Source organism: Passer montanus, unplaced genomic scaffold (genome assembly GCF_014805655.1).
Source record: "Passer montanus isolate IOZ18808 unplaced genomic scaffold, ASM1480565v1 scaffold12, whole genome shotgun sequence".
NCBI classification, from domain to species: domain Eukaryota; kingdom Metazoa; phylum Chordata; class Aves; order Passeriformes; family Passeridae; genus Passer; species Passer montanus.
In genome coordinates, this window is record NW_024358722.1 from 7230401 (window position 1) to 7247670 (window position 17270).

The 17270-nt window shown below is 41.8% G+C and overlaps 1 protein-coding gene across 1 annotated transcript in view; it reads right to left on the minus strand.

Moving 5' to 3' along the window:
* Positions 1-17270, minus strand: part of TTC7A (tetratricopeptide repeat domain 7A) — a 240570-nt gene that overhangs the window by 201324 nt on the left and 21976 nt on the right. The window contains exons 2-3 of the mRNA XM_039697785.1: positions 5458-5577; positions 1268-1308 (exon numbers count right to left, since the gene is read on the minus strand). The gene's annotated coding sequence lies outside the window, so the exon portion shown is untranslated. The remainder of the gene's footprint in view (positions 1-1267; positions 1309-5457; positions 5578-17270) is intronic.

Below are 17270 nucleotides of genomic sequence, written 5' to 3' on the forward strand. Positions count from 1 at the left end.
TGACACCAAGTTAGGCACCTCAGTTGGAGAGTTTGGGATGGGTAATTGTTCCTCATTTGCCTAAGAAATTCTCTAGCTGTTTCTGTCACTCTGTAAGACTGTCTAGAGACATCTAGGATGATGATCTACACCTGAAAGCTTTCCTGATCCCATAAGCCAACAGCTCCTTGACTCCAAAAAAACCAGGATTTCTTCATTGCTTGACAGAGCATCTCCTACAGTGGCAGCCTTCATGCTTTCACCCCTGAACACCCCCACTGCTCACACCCCACAGACATCCCTCTGGGCCTACCAATACTCTACCACCAGCACCTACTCAGTCACTCTCACCACCAGCAACTACGTCCTCTTTAACTTTCAGCAAAGCACCAAAGGTGCCTCCTTCCCTGCCTCCCCCTGCCTGATTATCACATTTCATTGCTTTTTACTTCCTGGGGCATTCACAGGAAAATAAGCTTCATAGATGGATGGTGGGCAGTCTATGAATGAAAATAGACTGGTTGAAGTCCAAATAACGGCTATGTAGTTACAGGTAGACCAACCCATGGTTGTTTGGGCTGTCTCTGGCAGGAACTGGGATGAACTTCAGTTAACATGAAGTACACGAGCTTGTACACACATACCTTCTCTTACAGAGACTCTGGCAAAAGTATCAGATTGTGTAGAGTATCTTATTTTCCTCTATAGAATTTACAACCAACCATGCCACGCTGCTTTGTAATCTTTAACTAGTCAATCCGAATTATTTCTGTGAAATAGAAGGACTACACTGGCATGGATCACTTCACCCCAGCCTTGAAGCGTGGTCACCACTGGAGTATAGCATCAGCTGGGTAATAAGATGCAATGACATGTTCTCAAGTTCAAAGGAAGTGAAGACTATCACCTGTAGTTCAATCTCATAAGGAATGTGGGAGGCTCAAGTGCAAACTTCAAAGTGAAGCTGTGTGTAAACACTCAAACTGGACCTGGTGGGGCTAAGACTTGCTAAGCAGTTGTCACTCTGTCACAATAATACTGCTCAGAAATGGGAGTGATGAAGGTAGCAAGGGTTTTTGGTTTCTCTGTCAATAACTGAATCAGCCTGGAAATAAATTTTAAGAAAAAAAGCCCAGCACCCTTCTAGGTTGCTGGAAGCCCACATGGGCCCAAGTCCTTTATTGCACTGTTCTCCACCCCTTCCAGTACATCTATGCAGATTTCCAGGGTAGGAGCAATCTCTGGTCAGCTCTTCCCTATTTAGGGTAATATTTAATCCTGTGTTTACCTGAAAGCCAGTTCTGATGCTTGTTCTTGGGTCAATAATTTCTGTAACAGCAAGAGATGAAAACACACAAAGACATTAATGAAATCAGCATTCTCTCACATGATTAGTAATGTTCCCTTTTCAACAGTCAGCAGGTGAAGAAACCCAGCAGTGAAATTCTTCTGCACATAAGGACCCAGAATATGACAACTCCTGCCTTAACAAGAGAGCATATGTATTGAATCCGTTCCTTTCAGTGCAGGCAGAAGGGAAAGTGTTAATTATTCTTTGTGGGATGAATGAAATGCACTGTACAATTAGCACCTTCTGTGCTCCTGCCTAATGACAGGCTTAACTTAAGAGAATTCTCTGTACTGTCCTACGTATCACCTTTCCTCTGACATTATCTTCCTTTTCTTGGCTCTCTACGTAGAATTTTAATGAGACTTAATTGTTTTTCCATCAGCTGCAAGGATTTCAATCCCAAGTCATATGTTGGTTGTCATTCTACAGAAGGTGGTATGGGGAGCTGTAGAGATGTTCTCTTGCTAAAATGGAGCAGGAGGCAGCCCCCACACCTCCCACAGCATCCCAGGGAAGGGCTGTCTCTGTGTTTCCAGTGCAGGCCCGGAGACTACAGCTTTGTAGTTCTGCAGTTACTCAGTGGGGACAGGAAAAATCAGTCACACAAATGACTGCCACCACCTATCTGCAACTCCACGGGTTGCAGGGAGGTTTGAGGTGTTGGTTTCTGCCTCACAAGGGTTTGCACTCAACACAGAGGTCTTGCAGGTACCAAATGAACTATACATCAGCTATTTTATGTTTTCATATTTTACGTCCTTGGCTATTTACCAGTCACCTGTACTTTGTCTTTTGTTTCATCATTCAGATCATCTTCAGTAGTACAGCATATTTAAAACAGATTTACTTACTTCTCTTAAACCATTTAAAGGGCACTTCTGAAGATTCCCTGAAGCATCATGAGGAAAATAGGATGTTGCAAGAGTAACTGGGTAGAGCTCACCCTATCTGCTGACAACATGGAGCACAAAGGGTTCCTTGATATACAAACCCATGATGTGGTACCATTATGGAGAAAGATGCTATGTGCTAGGATTACTCTGTATGGTTATCAGACTGCATGAAGATAAATTCCAGATTTAAAGAGGTGCTGCCCTACAGTTAATTAATAAGCCATTTCAACAGCTGACACTGCCTGTGGGATCCTGGTATTTGGTGGTGTGAGGGTGCAGGGCCTGGGAGTAGGGGTGGCATCACAGCAGGCAGGCAAGCCCTGAGCACCAGGGCTCTAAGGCTGATGGGAGAAGCCCCAGACACAGAAAGGGAATCTTGGTCTCTATACAGGGCTCCCACAGGGCTGCAAAGTGTGCTATCACTCAGCAAAGGGCCAGGAGCCTAAAAACAATGATGGTTTTTAATATCTCACACTTCCATAAGATTCAATCCTGGGTCCTATATATAACTTACAACCAATGGTCTGGGATTATGTTAGCAGACAGGAGCATGTAAGAAATGAGGAAGCTGAGGCACATGTTGCTGGACTGAAGGGTATGAAATCAGAGGAAAATACAATTTGAGGCTTTAGAGAACATTAGTTTCAGGTCCAGGAGGAAAACCTCACCTTCCCACTCTGAATCCTGTGTTCCTCAACTGGACAATGTGACACAGGCTAGCCAGCCATGTTTAATCAATACTTACATATTTTTGTTATTCATCCATGAACTTAATATTTATTAAAATATTTCTCACAGCCTTGTTCCTGCACACTACTCTATTTCAGCGTGTGGAGCATTCAGTGACAGTTTCCATGTAGCTGTCTTCTGTAATCACATCTGCCCTCCCAAAATATCTCCTTCCCTTATGGGAAACGGCATGGAAGAAATAGCATCTTTTATGTCATAGCTGCTGTATGACAACTATGTAGTTTCCATCTACACCTTACGTTCATTATAAATATTCACTTTTTGACAGCTAGAATCTTCCCTCTGGGGCTTTGGTGCCAATCCAAATCTCAGGAAAGTGTGAAAAAACAAATTAATTAGCAGGCACTGGAGAGTGAGAATGTTGCCCAGAGGTATACATTGGCAACTAAATATGAGAAGCCTATGGTGCTGATTAAGTGACTGGAGCTTGGCTGGTTGGCAAGAACACAGCCCCTGCACCAGAGAGCAGTGGGCAGCTCTGCAGCTGGAAGCACAGCCAGAGCCCTGAACTGCTTCTTTCCAGCTGGGCATATCTCCTGCTCCACTTAGGGGTGACATCAGGAAGCCACCTCAGAGTTGAGGTAGGTGCTTTACATTTGATCAATTGCTATAAACAAGTTAGGCCAGAGTCTCCACATTAACATGCAAGGCTGTAAAACAACCATACAAAGTGACATCCCCTCAGCAATGAGCAGCTTCCCACGCTGGCATGCACAGAGCATTGTAACCACTCAAACAGGGCTCTAATTTTTGCCACTAAGAAGATGCAAGTAAGCTGATGAGACCTGAAAACCGTTGTTTACTCTCTCTTTCTCAGTCTATCTTTCACTAGCCATGACAAATATTCAAATTAAAGCAAATACTGCACATATGAGGGAATCTTTAATTCACTGACAAGAAATGTTGCCTTCAGGACCTCTTTCATGACCACTATAAATAGAAAGCCATAGCATTGCAAAACTAAAATCAGTGCTGACAGTCCAGCTCTTCCCTTCTTTAAAGAAGTTGCCAAAATGTGCACAAATTTAAGCATTCAGAGAGATAGCACACTGTTTGCTCAGTGCACCTCATCTGCAATTTACAGATTGATAATGTTGGCATCACTTGAACAGTCTACTCTTACTTTAAAAATGTGTCCCCTGCCTAGAGCTTTAGACAAATAATCTAATTTCCCAACAAGCCAGTAACATTCAATTGAGTGCTGCTACTAGAGCAGAATAAAATATGTTCCTGTTGTGTCATAAATGGAGAACTGTTGAGTCCAGAACTTAGATGGCAAGGTGCAGGCAGGGGCTGATGCATTTGTCATACCTTACATTTCTGGAGGAACTCCTCTTTCAAAAGCATAACTATACCTATGAGTATGGGAGCAAAAAGATGGCTATACCAGCTCTGGCCTACGCCACCAGATATTTTCATCCCTTGTTTCACTAGCTAAAATGTAATAATCATGTAATAAGCAAAGTCCAAAGAATGTAAATTTAAAAATTCCTCTGAATGTCATATGCCAACCGTGTCTTATGCCAACATGTTCCCCATTCTCCTCTGTTCTTCTTGCTTCCTCTCCCAGTTACATTTTCTGGTGTCATGTACCTTTTAACCAGGAGGAAATATGTTTAACTCTCTCTACATAACAAACTCTCAGCAATTTTCTGAAAGCAGATACCTTTAACAAACAAATTAAATTGCGAAAGAGTCCCACTTAAAAAGCAAGCATGCAAAAAAAATCCATAAAAGTCCCTGAACAAGCCCCATCTTGAGAGAGAACTTGAGAGAGAACCCTGCACTGGGCTGAGGGTATGATTAAGCACTGATAACCCCAGAAACTGGAAAGTTTCCCAAGGGCTTGAGATCTTTAAACATAATTCCCTCTGCAACCAAAATTTGAACTCATCTCTTTGGAAGTGGAATTCTAACCTATTCATCCTGGTAACCTCAAGTTAACGCACCATGTGAAGGGCCTGGCTTTCCAGGCTAAGGCTTTCTACATCTGCGGGTGGAGAGCTGCAGCACAGCTGGTGCCGTGCGGAGCAGCTGCGAGGTCTGTGAAGGAGGCACCAGGCTGATGCCTGTTCATACCTGCACACAGGTATCAACACAAGGTGTGAAGGTGAAAATGCAGGGAATGCGAACAGAGCAGGAGCCCACACACGTAAGAAGGGGCTGTGGGCTATTGAGGCATGGACAGCTAATGGAAATACCTTCTGCAGTGCCATGGAGCAGTGATACACCCCCAAGGCACCCACCCAGCTGGCAGGGCTTCTCAGCTCCTAGGAGAATCCATCCTCAAGAAACACAGAGAGAGATTACCTGTGTTTACTCACACACCAGAAATGTTTCTGGCCATGCACATGCATGTATGCAGTCCCCTGACCGGGGAGGAAGCTGGCATCTATGTATCTCATGACCAACAGGGTCATATAATATATATAAATGCACACAAGGTCACATGTGCTTTCCTCATGGTGTGCGCCTGTGCCTTACCTGCATTTATGAGAGGTGATATCAATCAGATTGGGAAAACGTTTGGGATCCTCAACTTCCAAGGAATGAATGGATAAAATCTCCACCAGATCCGGGATTTTGGAAAGCTGTTAGACTCACCTAAAGTAAAACACAGAAAGTATATCATGAAACACTGAATATGGTACTTTTCTCCCATTATTTCTGAAAAGAATAATTAATGTCTTTGCCTGTGCTGTAGAAAACTCTGAGACAAATCTGTCCTTCAGGTCACAGGAAGTGGCGACATGCAGGCAAAAATAAAATCAGTGTTGCATTCAGTTTACATCTGTGTGGTTCCCATTGCTAGAGCCAAGATTATTTTTTTCCTTTAATTTTAATCATGCATGCAGAAAATGAGAACCGTGTAGCACACTCTTTCAAGCCAGAGTGCAGACACCCTGACTCCTCTTCCCTACCAACAGCCTTTTGGGGCCATACCACCCCTGATCATTCCAGAGCACAGCTTCACTGACAGCATACACAGCGTGACAAGTAAAAATACAAGATGGTGAAGGGATTTTATTATCTTCCCACCCCCACCTTCTAGTAGCACAGAATTTATATAAACAAATGATATCATTGACTTTGCCAGTAGATTAGACTTTTCATCTGGGATTAGTACTTCATTTAAAATAAGGGATTGGAAACCCTCCTCAAGAGACAGGTAAAACTAGCACAGATACATCATTCCCAAACATACCTTAAAAAAAAAATAGCAAGAGGCAGTGATTGACCAAGAGACCTAAAAGTGCCTTTTTTGGGGGGGGGGGGTTTGTTTTTTTTTGTTTGTTTGTTTTGTTTTGGGTTTTTTTTTTTTTTTGGTTTTTTTTTTTTTTTGTTTTTTTTTTTTTTGTTGGTTTTTTTTTTGTTGTTGTTGTTGTTGTTTTGTTGTTGCTCCTTACTATGATACACTGATTTTTTTCCATTTCTAGCTGCTATGTGCTTTCTTGGCGAGAAATAGCTGCTCCTGGAAGTGATGGAAACCCTGGCTTTGTCCTGACTTGAAGCTGAGCTTAACTGGAGGGGTGAAACAACTTACAAGAAATACTGATTGCTCTCCCCGTTAATTCAAGTAATATGCTGGCCAGGCAGAGACATAAGTGAGGGGAGCAGAGTGGGGGGCAGTGCTTGACTTTCCCTAGGGGTCCCATAGTGGCCACAGCAGCTGCTGAGGAGAAGCACCACCTCACATCATCCCCACTGTATCTCTTGCAAGGAGCACAGTGGGCAAGAAAGCAGCCTGACCCATGGGAGGGAGGGAGGGAGGGAGGGAGGCTGCTTTAGTCAGCATGGCAGGAGTCAGTGCTGCTTCCTGCACTATGAGAAGATGGAGGGAGGTGTCCCCATTCTGTCTTGGAAATAAAATACTTCTCTTAATCATTCCAGGATAACAATGAAATTTTCCAGTCAGGCAGAGCATACAAGACCTCTCACATGATCTTAAAACTTCTTCATTAGATTTGTTGTGCAAAAAGGCACCATAAACTACAGGTAAAACCACAGATTTTCTCTTGGTGATGGGAGTCCTCACTTCAGTGCATCCCCACTGGAGCTTCACAAACTGTGAAAACTGTTCTCTTTTGTTTTTTCTTAATGATGCCACAAAACCAAGACACAACACAAGGGCAACTAACTGCAAATATCAAGCTTCAAAAGATAACATCTTATCTGATCTCTGACAAGTTTCTGTAGATGTTTTCTTTTACTACTGTTTAAACCCACTGCAGAGTCCTTATGTATCCATATAGGTAGTCCTAGAGTGGATTTTATGGGGTAATACAAGATCCCCAAGACAGACATGGGCCACCTTGGGCTGACAACAGAAAGGGAAATATAAAAGAACATTTCAAGGTCATTTCCAAGCCAATAGTATTTTTTTTCTCCTTACTATGATACACTGATAAAATAGTCATATCTTGATAAAAAGATTACAAAAATTTCTGTGCATAGCATATAAACTTCTATAAAAGTTCAGCAAAAATTCATGTGGATTCAATCAATGACCTGGAGAATAAGAGGAAAGGAGTATTCTTTTTTTTTTTTTTCACCAGTAATTGGTATAAATTCAGCCAAAAAATTGCACTTTACTGTCAGTCAATATACAAGTCCTTTGTATGATTTGGGGGGGGCATGACACCCAAATTGCATAATTTCACCGATTCAATGCATCTTCTGCCAGTCAACAAGAGCTTTCAGCTTAGACAAAGACAAATAAAAGCCATGGACATATAATTGTCATTTCCCAAAAGCTTCTTTCAGTCCCAGCTTCTCAGCAAACTACCCAAGCATTAAAGCTGCTGCCTCTCAGGGAAACTAATTATAACCCCCCCTCAAAAAGGGGTGGGGGGGCAGGATGCAACCCACACGTCTAACTGAATATATAAAGGATAATTGTGTCATTAAAACTAACAACATTTGAGATGGCAAAAGCACCACAAGGCAAGAATGGATGTGTTGGACGCCATCAGGCTCCCATCAGATTATTCACATAAAAATGCAGCCATCACCAAAAGAATGTAATCCTTGTGTGCTTCCACTGATACAGCTCAGATGTGCACGCTGGTATTTCTGAGCTCTTGCAGAGCTGAAAGTGTCAGCAATTCATTGTTTACTGTCTGGACTGAATTGACTCTTGGAGCTCCTTAACGATACACAGACGGCCAGTGCTTCATCCACCAAGACATGCTGATTGCCATCCAAGTAATACAAGCTTCCCCAGGGTTCTAAAGCAGGGTCCTCCTCACATCATCCAAGGAGCTGCTCACAAAGACTCCATTTAATCACTGCAGCTCCACCTTCATGGCACAGCAAGACAATTGTCCTTTTAAGAACTAAGTCCTGGAATCAAGGAAGCCAGTGGGTGCTGCCAGGAAGGCAGCAGCAGAGGGTAGTTATGCTTTCTGGCCATAATTTATCATGAAAAAGAGTTGCAATCTCTATCAGTACAATTGCACAGGCCCAAAGAAATCATGAGAACATATTTTCTGAATAACTTCAGTCATTCCCTCGTCTAACCTTGCCAACAAAAAGCTCACTAAGACAAGTTCTTCTGTCAGCAGTTGAGCAAATGAAACTCAGTTTCCTATGGATTTCTTACATAACCCCACAACACTGCTGGAAACCAGCTTCCTACCACCCTGTTACACATTTGGGTTTACTCTGCACCCCTCACTGACAATAGTCTCGGGTTTTTTGATGTTTACTTATCCTTCAAAAATAGTCATGTCCCTGATGTGAACTGACAGTGAATGATACCTTATAGGCATCCCTCCCTTACTGCTGTCACCTATTCGTCTTGGTGGTCTCACTTATTTCTTTTTCCCATCTGACACCTTACAGTTACAAGTCTCCAGTGACATCTTTGGCTCCCACAAAACCTTTGCTTTTCCATTGCTTTGAGGCAAGCAAGAAACAGCCCATGCTCTAACTGGTTTAAAATCTTTCACACAACGAGAGGGCAGGTGGCTTTTGTACATTTGTACGTTGGAAGGACAATGGACGAGCAATCATGGCTTTACCTTGAGGGGACGTTAATAAAGCCTTTGGAAAATTTCCACCAGACTTCATGAAAATCATAAAAATGGTAATGACTTTGAGAGGTTTTCCTTTCTTTCCAGATTGGCTGAAATTTGCTGACAGTTTGAAAAGTTACGTGGAGGAGCGGGGGGGATCAACAGATGGACAGACAGCCATGGCAACTGTATAAGCCTCATTTCTTCAGAAAACCACACTAAAAATAGAAGAAAAATACTGTGGCTGACAGATTTCATTAACATAAACATACAAGGTTTTTATTCCATTAGCATTCTTACTGGTCTAACTATTGCATGAGAGGTTTAGTTGCCATTTCTGATAGAAAATAACTCAGCTGTGCAACATTCCGTCTGTAAAGAGTCCCTCAGACTCTGAATTCCTAGGCCAAAGACACCCTTTCCTACTGCTTCTTTGCATTAGTCAAGAGTTGCCCCTAACAGACACAAAGCAATCCCTTAAACTTGTCTTGTGGATTTTTTCCTTCTGTTTATTGGTATTTAACTTGGAAGCACTGCAGACTGAATAAGGATATTAAGACTCACATTTGAAACAATGTGTTATGTACTAAGGGAATAAATCAAAGTCATGATGTCAGTGGAAAAACTCTCATTAAATTCAATCAGTTTGGAGTGTTCTAGTTAATAGAGACTAGAAACTCTCAGTGAGAAAGTATCAGAGCATCTCATATGACTGAGGTCCTCCAGGCAGCTGAGTTGGGCCACCCTTTGTGTGCTGGGGCCAAGCACAGTAAATCCAAGCAGCAAAATGCAGTGACTTGTAGAAATGCCAACCTGAAGAAGCCCTCCAGCAATACAGCTCTTAGGGTTGTTTGTAGCATTAGTGCAGATTGTGATACCTCTTCTTTTGAGGGACACAGGCTAAAAAGGTATGCCCTCATAACACCTAAAAAATAATAAAAATACTCCTTTGCTCAATCTCTAATTTTGGGATTAAAGTTCCTGAGTTATCCTTTTAACCTAGCCTATAGCTATGATGTTTTGTCTGTATGCTGCATTCAATTTGTAACACCTTTCTAGCCTGTAGTTAGGATGTTTTTTTCTGTATGCTGCATTCAATTTGTAACACCTTGACCACAGATCAGATACATTTTTCTTCAGTAATTCAACACAGCCTTTAGGATACTACTATATGACACATTCGAGTCATCTAGGGAGTTAGAGAGACTTGTCCCAATAAAGTAGAATTTACCTGAAGGAAAAAGCCACTACAAGTTCCATCTAAAATTCACCTTGGAACATATTTGATAAGTGGTGAGCAGATCTTGTTTGGGTAGGAGTATGAAATTAATTCCATCTAAATATCAGAGGTGCTCATTTCATGGGATACTGATATATCAGACACAAACACAGAATGAGCAGGTTTTGGTTGAACCATTATTAGATTTTTCAGCTCTGTGATGGCAGCAGGGCAACTAAGAGCCCATGCAGATAATTGCAGCAATATGCAAGGATAGCAGAAACTAAAATCACTACAATTCATTTAAAAGTGCCTAATCTTCTTCCTAAGGAAATAAATGTAATATAAAAGGATTATCTGAGATAGGATAGTGTTGGGAGAGTTCAGATCTTTTTTTATCTGCTGCTCTGTTCCTGGCAGGCTTTTTTTCTCTCTCAACTCATGCAGTGTAATCATGGCAAGGAGTTCTTGAACATTTTGTGACCCTAAAATTTGCCCCTTATTTGGTTTTGCATATTCAATCACTTTACAGGGTCCCTAGCTTTCCCCAGGGGTATGGACCCCTACAGCCCTACAGAGACTGTGAGATTCACCCTTGCAGCCTTACTGGTTTGGGTTAGCACCCTGCCAAATGACCCAGAAGAAAGCAATCACCTCCTCCATCCATCCACCAGCATCTACATTCATTTCTCATGTGCCAGCTCACAGCCCTCAAAGCAACATTCCTCAAAGCTGTCTCTCTGCTGCTTCTCCTGCAAAACATTGTCTATGGGAAAGGAACAGACAGATGTCAAGGTCAGCCTGTGACTGACAGTCAACAGCTTTTACTTCTTCTTCCTTGCTCACTCTTGCTCTGTTACTGACAGTTCAGCCTTTCCACAGCTGTTAGTTTCCTTGACTGCCACCCCAGCCACGTATTTCCATCATGACAGTCTGAAGGCAGGCCTGTCTGCTTGGTTATGTGGAGATCTTCAATGCACACAGACACTGCAACAACAGGAATACAGGTCAGCAGCCAAGTTAGTGGCATAGGACTTTTTGGAAAAGGAGCTCACATGACATATGTGAAAAATTCAAGTCCTTGCAGAGATTTCTGATTATTAATAAATTCCATCTCAGCAAAGCCACCTTCTGATGTGAGTATTTCAATGGCATGGAAACTTCAGAGAGGATTTTTTGTTTTCCTTTATCTTTTGATATTTGTTACGTCAATCTGATATAAAATCTTGCACTTGATTTCTATATACTTCATGACACAGGCAGGAGGAAAACACAAACATCTGAACTACTTGTGAGATCTGCCTGGGAGATTAGATGAAGAAAAATCAAGAGCTAAACCTAGCTATGGAAAAGGAAACAGACTATAACTGTTGTCAGGTGCAGCAGAGCCTCTTGGGAGTTGTAAAGATTTGGTCTTTCCCGAAGGAAGCATGAAAGCAATTAGAAAAATAGCCATAAAAATATTTATTTTCAGAGAAATGGACGAATACTCAATTTTACAGGTTGAAGAGACCAGAGGAAAAGACATCTGTATGTTTTCATAGCTTGTGTTTGGGTAGTTACTCAATGGAATAAAAGTTAGAGGGTTTTGACATTGTGAGTACACCATAAAAACTCATTTTCCTCTTGCATCCCTTTACAAATAAGTATCTTCTACTTCCCTATTTCATTCTCTGCATCGTAGATAAGGATACTAACTATTCAGGAAGAGCATGAAAATGGCAGTCAAGTTTGTGTAGCAGCAGCTGAAAATTTTCTATTTTTTCAGAAGAACCGAAATCTACTTAGAAGGCATCCAGATGCTGGACAGGAAAACAAGAGGTGTCAATGGGCAAGAGGGGAGCCTGGTGCCCTCAGAGATGTGCCATCTCAAAAGCTTCCTGACAAAGCTCTGTAACTATTCAGCAGCCAGAAAATGCTAAAGCTGAAACAGAAGATAGCATGGGAGGAGGGAGACCTTGGCACTGTATGGAAGTGGGCACTGGATGAACATTTCACCAGAAACCTCACCACATTTCTCCCTCATGAATGCACAGACCAGCTCTAAAGGAAATGCTGCAAGATGAGGCAGCCTCTAATTTTAAATGACTTTTACATCAAAATCCCAGGTAATGTTACAGCACTACAAAGCCTCTTTGAGAGCTCTTGCTGAAGCAGAAATTTTCACCTCAAGAAAGCCAAGAGCTGGAGTTCCTGAAAAAAAACAGGCCAACAGCAGTTTCCTTGTAAATAACACTAATATCAGAAAGTCTCCTGGACCTCAGAGAGAAACCAGTGGGCCAAGGACCTGGTCACTGGGCTGTACTGGTCCAAGGGATGCTGCTCAGAAGATGAATCATAGAAGCAGGACGGTCACATCCTGTTCTGAGTGTGCTGTTTATTTTTCCTCCTCCTTCAGTCCTGGACAACTCTGCTGTGCCTGCCACCAATGCTGCCAGCTGCAGAGGTTATAAGGTGCAGGACTGTCAACAGGAACTGAACTATAATCACAGCAGCTCCTGAAGCAGCCGTCAACTGCCAGCCAAGTTCAGAGAGGAGCCAGAAATCTATCGGTCAAAAACTTTTCCTAAAACTGACTGGGTTTTTTTCTGTCAATGGGAGTGCAAAGCATGGAAAAGTACTATTCTGATTCGGTTATCTCTCCATAACCACTTGCATTACATAGAGGTAAATCATTGACCAAAACCAGCAGCTGAGGAAAAGCAGGCTCCCTGCCTGGCACACACCAGCCTTAAGGCAGTTTTGGTATGTAAAATCAATTAATAGAGAAGACCAACTCTTCCTCCATATCAGTCTTTAAGACTGTGGGATAGACTCTGAAGCAACAAACATATTCATTTTACACTGAGGAACTTTGTGCCTGACTTTCTGGTCAAAGACAAGAGGGCAGTGACAAGCATAGTATTTAAACTGCATGACACAAGGGTAGAACTGTGGCCCCCCTAGTGCTGCTCATGTCATGCCCCTCAATAAAAGACCAAGCAAGGAAACCCTGGCTAATTTAAGCACAGTAGGAACTTTACCACTGCCTTTCATGGGAGGAGAGTCTTGTTGCAATTATACTGATACCTACCCAGCCACTGCATTTTTATAGGATGCCAGCAGACCTAACAGGGGTGATACTATTTTTCCAATGAGTGCCCTTATTAACAGTGACAACATGGCTTCTCCAGACAACACACAACTGTGCAAAGGTCACCTTGAAAGGAATTGTGCTGAAGATCCTAGCTAGAGGATGCAATTAAAAGTGCATCACTTTAAATAACTCCCAAAGTCATGCCCTCATTGCTGCAGGATGTTGGGAAGGCAGATCTTTAAGGGACTCCTTCATTTGTTGAGCTCATCACAAGAAATGTTACTAATGCTTAAAAAGTTTTCTGTTGTGAAATCAGCCATTCAGAGCAGAAAGGTAGTGGAACTTACACAATCAAACAAGCCCCATGAAAAGCAAACCTTAGGTTAACTGGCACACACAGCAGAGTGTCCAATAAGACCAGAGCCTCTGTAAGAAATTAATTGTATACAATAGCCCCTCTGAAACACATTAATATTCAGTCTTCCTGCCATTAGTGTAATTTTCCCTGACCTCAGCAGCCTTGAGCCAGAGGATGCACACCTTCCAAAGCCATTTTCCTCCCCTTGCTCCTTAGAATAAAATCAGCCTAGGTGTTCAGAGGGCTCCTGTGACAGCTGTGGCTTCCCATGGGACCTGGGTAGCCAGGAGGCAGGGAAGTGGCATAACAAAATACTACATTTGTATCAAGCCAGAATCACCTTGCCACCACCAGAGACTTCACAGGCATTTTATAGAGGGTGTCTTGTCTTTTTGTCACTCTTGCTGTTTCACATGCTAGAGCTGCCTTCTGGAGGTAGGGCAGATACACCAGTCCTCTGGGAACACTCTGCCCTTAACAGGGTGAGACCATAACACAAGCTGGAAGAATGGTGAGATGAACAAAAGAGTTGTTTTTCTTACACACTCCAGAGAATGCTCTTGAGCACACGTCGGGGTTGAGCATCAGTTTCTAAAATCGTAGGGCTGCCTGTGTCAGGAACACCACCCTCACCCACACTGTCAGCTTTTTCAGGCCAGTTATGGTTTATAGCATTGTGAGCAAAGCAGGAAAAGTTTCCTAGCCCTGACAGTATCCCAACAAAAAAGTCCCAGTGCCTTTTGTCAGATCATCTTCAAGTCATTGGAAGTGTTGGCCCAGGATGGAGTGAGATGCTTCCATTCCCCAGACACTGAGCACTGGTCCAGCCATTCCCAAGTTCAGGGTTATGACCCCATTTGCCTTCAAGAATGATGAGAGTATTTACAACTGAAGGTCAGTTGCACTCAATACCTATGCTAGTGCTACAGACCCAGAGTCATTCACACCCACTTCTGCTTCCCATTCCGGTGTTCCCTCATCTTAGTCTTCTTGCTGGCTTTTAAGCAAGGAAGAAGGAACAGGCATAGTAATATTTCATTTCTAGTATCTAGTTCTCAAAATTTTAGTTACTATCAAAAAATTCCCAGTTAGTCTAAATTCACATCAGTACTGCCTTCATTTAAGCAAGTGCTTTACCTAAGAAAGGAGAGTGAAAATGAGAAAATTTGGCTCCCTTGGTACTGTTAATATAGTTGAAAAATTTGGCTGGTGAAAAAAATAATACCTCTGTCAGTGGCTTCATAGATAAAGTAACCTCTCTCAAATCACAAGAAACATACATATTATTAGCAAAAAATAAATACAGTTTCCCTCTCAAGGAGCTATAGAACTCCTCTCTGAAGCAACTTGTCTGGGCCCATATGACAGCAATCTACTCATGTACTAGCAATATGCTCCAGTGGGAAGCAGGTAAAACAAACATTAGACATAGGATCAACATGTCCCTGCAGCAACTTACAGATTCAGCCAGAAATTCTTTTTGTACCTGTGAGGCCTGTGAGGAAAACACTTTTTTTATTTAAAAACATGTCCTGATAACATCTTCATACTAAATAATCCCATACCCTGCCCTACCAAAATCTCATTATTCAATCTATACAATGTATATTGGTGGTATAGAGAAATGAGGAAATGGGGAAGAAAAAGAAAAAAAATAGAAAAAAAAGAAGATGAAGGATATTTATGCCAGCTGGATCTGATATTCCCTAGGATTAAGGAAGTCTCAGCACTGCAGGAACAGCATTGAAAAAAGTCCCCATATCCTTCTGTCTTTTGCTGTGTGCTTCAATAAGTTGTCATTGACTTTAACCAACACAGCTCCAAAATGTTTAAATGAAATCATCCTTAAAACTATTCACCCACTTTTCTATATCAGCAAAATAGCTATGCTAATCAGTTCTTTTGGCACAAGGATCTATCTGGAAGACAGGCAAGTTGGATTTGCACCTGTTTCATGGATGCCTGAAACCACTAGGATGTTTCCCTGTGACCCTGTTAAAAGGGATTTTACTGTGCTCTTTGGAGGGGAAGCAATGAGGAAGACTTGGTACAGCACCTCGTGTTTATGCAGGGATTTGTCCTTGAAATTGGTGATCATGCTGATACTACAGCTAAGAGTCATCATTCCTCACTTTCTTCTCTAATTTGAAACAATTCACAGCAATTTATACATCCTAGACAGTTTCCACCATGCTTATAACTTTAAATAATTTCAAGTATGTAAATAACTAATTTAGAACCAGAAAAAGGACAGAATGCTACAGTGAAAGAAATGCTCATGCTACTCAAACAGGCAAAGACCATCCTCACCATTAGCAATAGCAAGTGACACAAATTTGATGCCTCATCTGCTAAAAACATAGAACATGTGCCCCAGCACAAGGTTCGGACACAATTCTAATGTCCTTTTTGGTTTTAAAACTCACTCATAACAGGGCAAGACAGAAGGAGAACTGCAGCCTCTTTGAGATGATGTAGGACAAACCATCCTGGAATTACCCTGGAAAAAGACTGCTGTGTTCAGAGCCAAGGCAGGCAAGAGTTTGATGGTGCTAGCTAGTCCAAAAAAGAAAATACAGAAGATATAAATCAAAGATCAGTGACAGCTTTGGAAATCAGCTAGTACATTACATCCTGCCAGCCCAAAACCCTGCATCTCTTCAAACCCAGAGGAACTGTCAAAGTCATTACTGAATAACTGAGGGGAACAAAATATTGACTTGAAGTCCTTTGTGCTCATAAATCGCAGGTTTCATTTTTCAAGCCACAAGTTTCCTCACCTATGCAAATGCAGTACCTCAGGAAGTCTTTCCCCACAGTTTGTTCCTATCCATGTCAAAACAAATTATCCCTGTTATCTAAGCTTTCTTTGGCAAAGCCCAACTATTTTTCTTTACTATTGTGTCCGCCCTCCAAAAAATAATCAACCAAAACAATTCTCTTCCCATTCATTTTGATTAATTCTGATCTTCATACTCGTTTCTGGCACAAACACTCACAATGAACAAATGACAGCAAAGTACTTAAAATCCAGGGTCATATAAACACTGGTGCAAATTTTGGGCCCAAAGGCTGAAGTATTGCTCCAGCAAAAACCTCCTGGGATTTTATTGCTGGTTTGAAGCATAGTCTGCAGCATGAAGGTGACAACATTGGTAGTGGAGACTTGGACAAAATTTATCTCTGAGAAACCACAGATGAAATCTTAGCAATGCAAACAGGTTTTCTTGAACTTATGGTAAATTTAATCTGTGATACTGATTTCATTCCCCTGGAGGTCCAGATAACCATCTGGTATAAATCAGACTGATTCCTTTGACTTCACCAGGATTATAATGCTCCAAGCCAGTTACAGATCTCACCCAGTAGCTAAGGAATAATTGCACATTTTCACTTAAAGCTGGTAAATACTGATAGCTCTAAGTTTCCAACCAAAAGCAAAAGTGAGCTAAACAAAAAATATTTTTTTGTAAACAATGAAAAAAGGAAAAACTAGACATAATTTCAGGTCAGTCTGAATCATTTAATTGAAATTAAATGAATAGGCTTACAAATGAAAAACAAAAGTTAAAAACTTTTCTTCAAAAAAAACCCAGCAAATGGCTGAAGGGTAGGGGACACAAATAT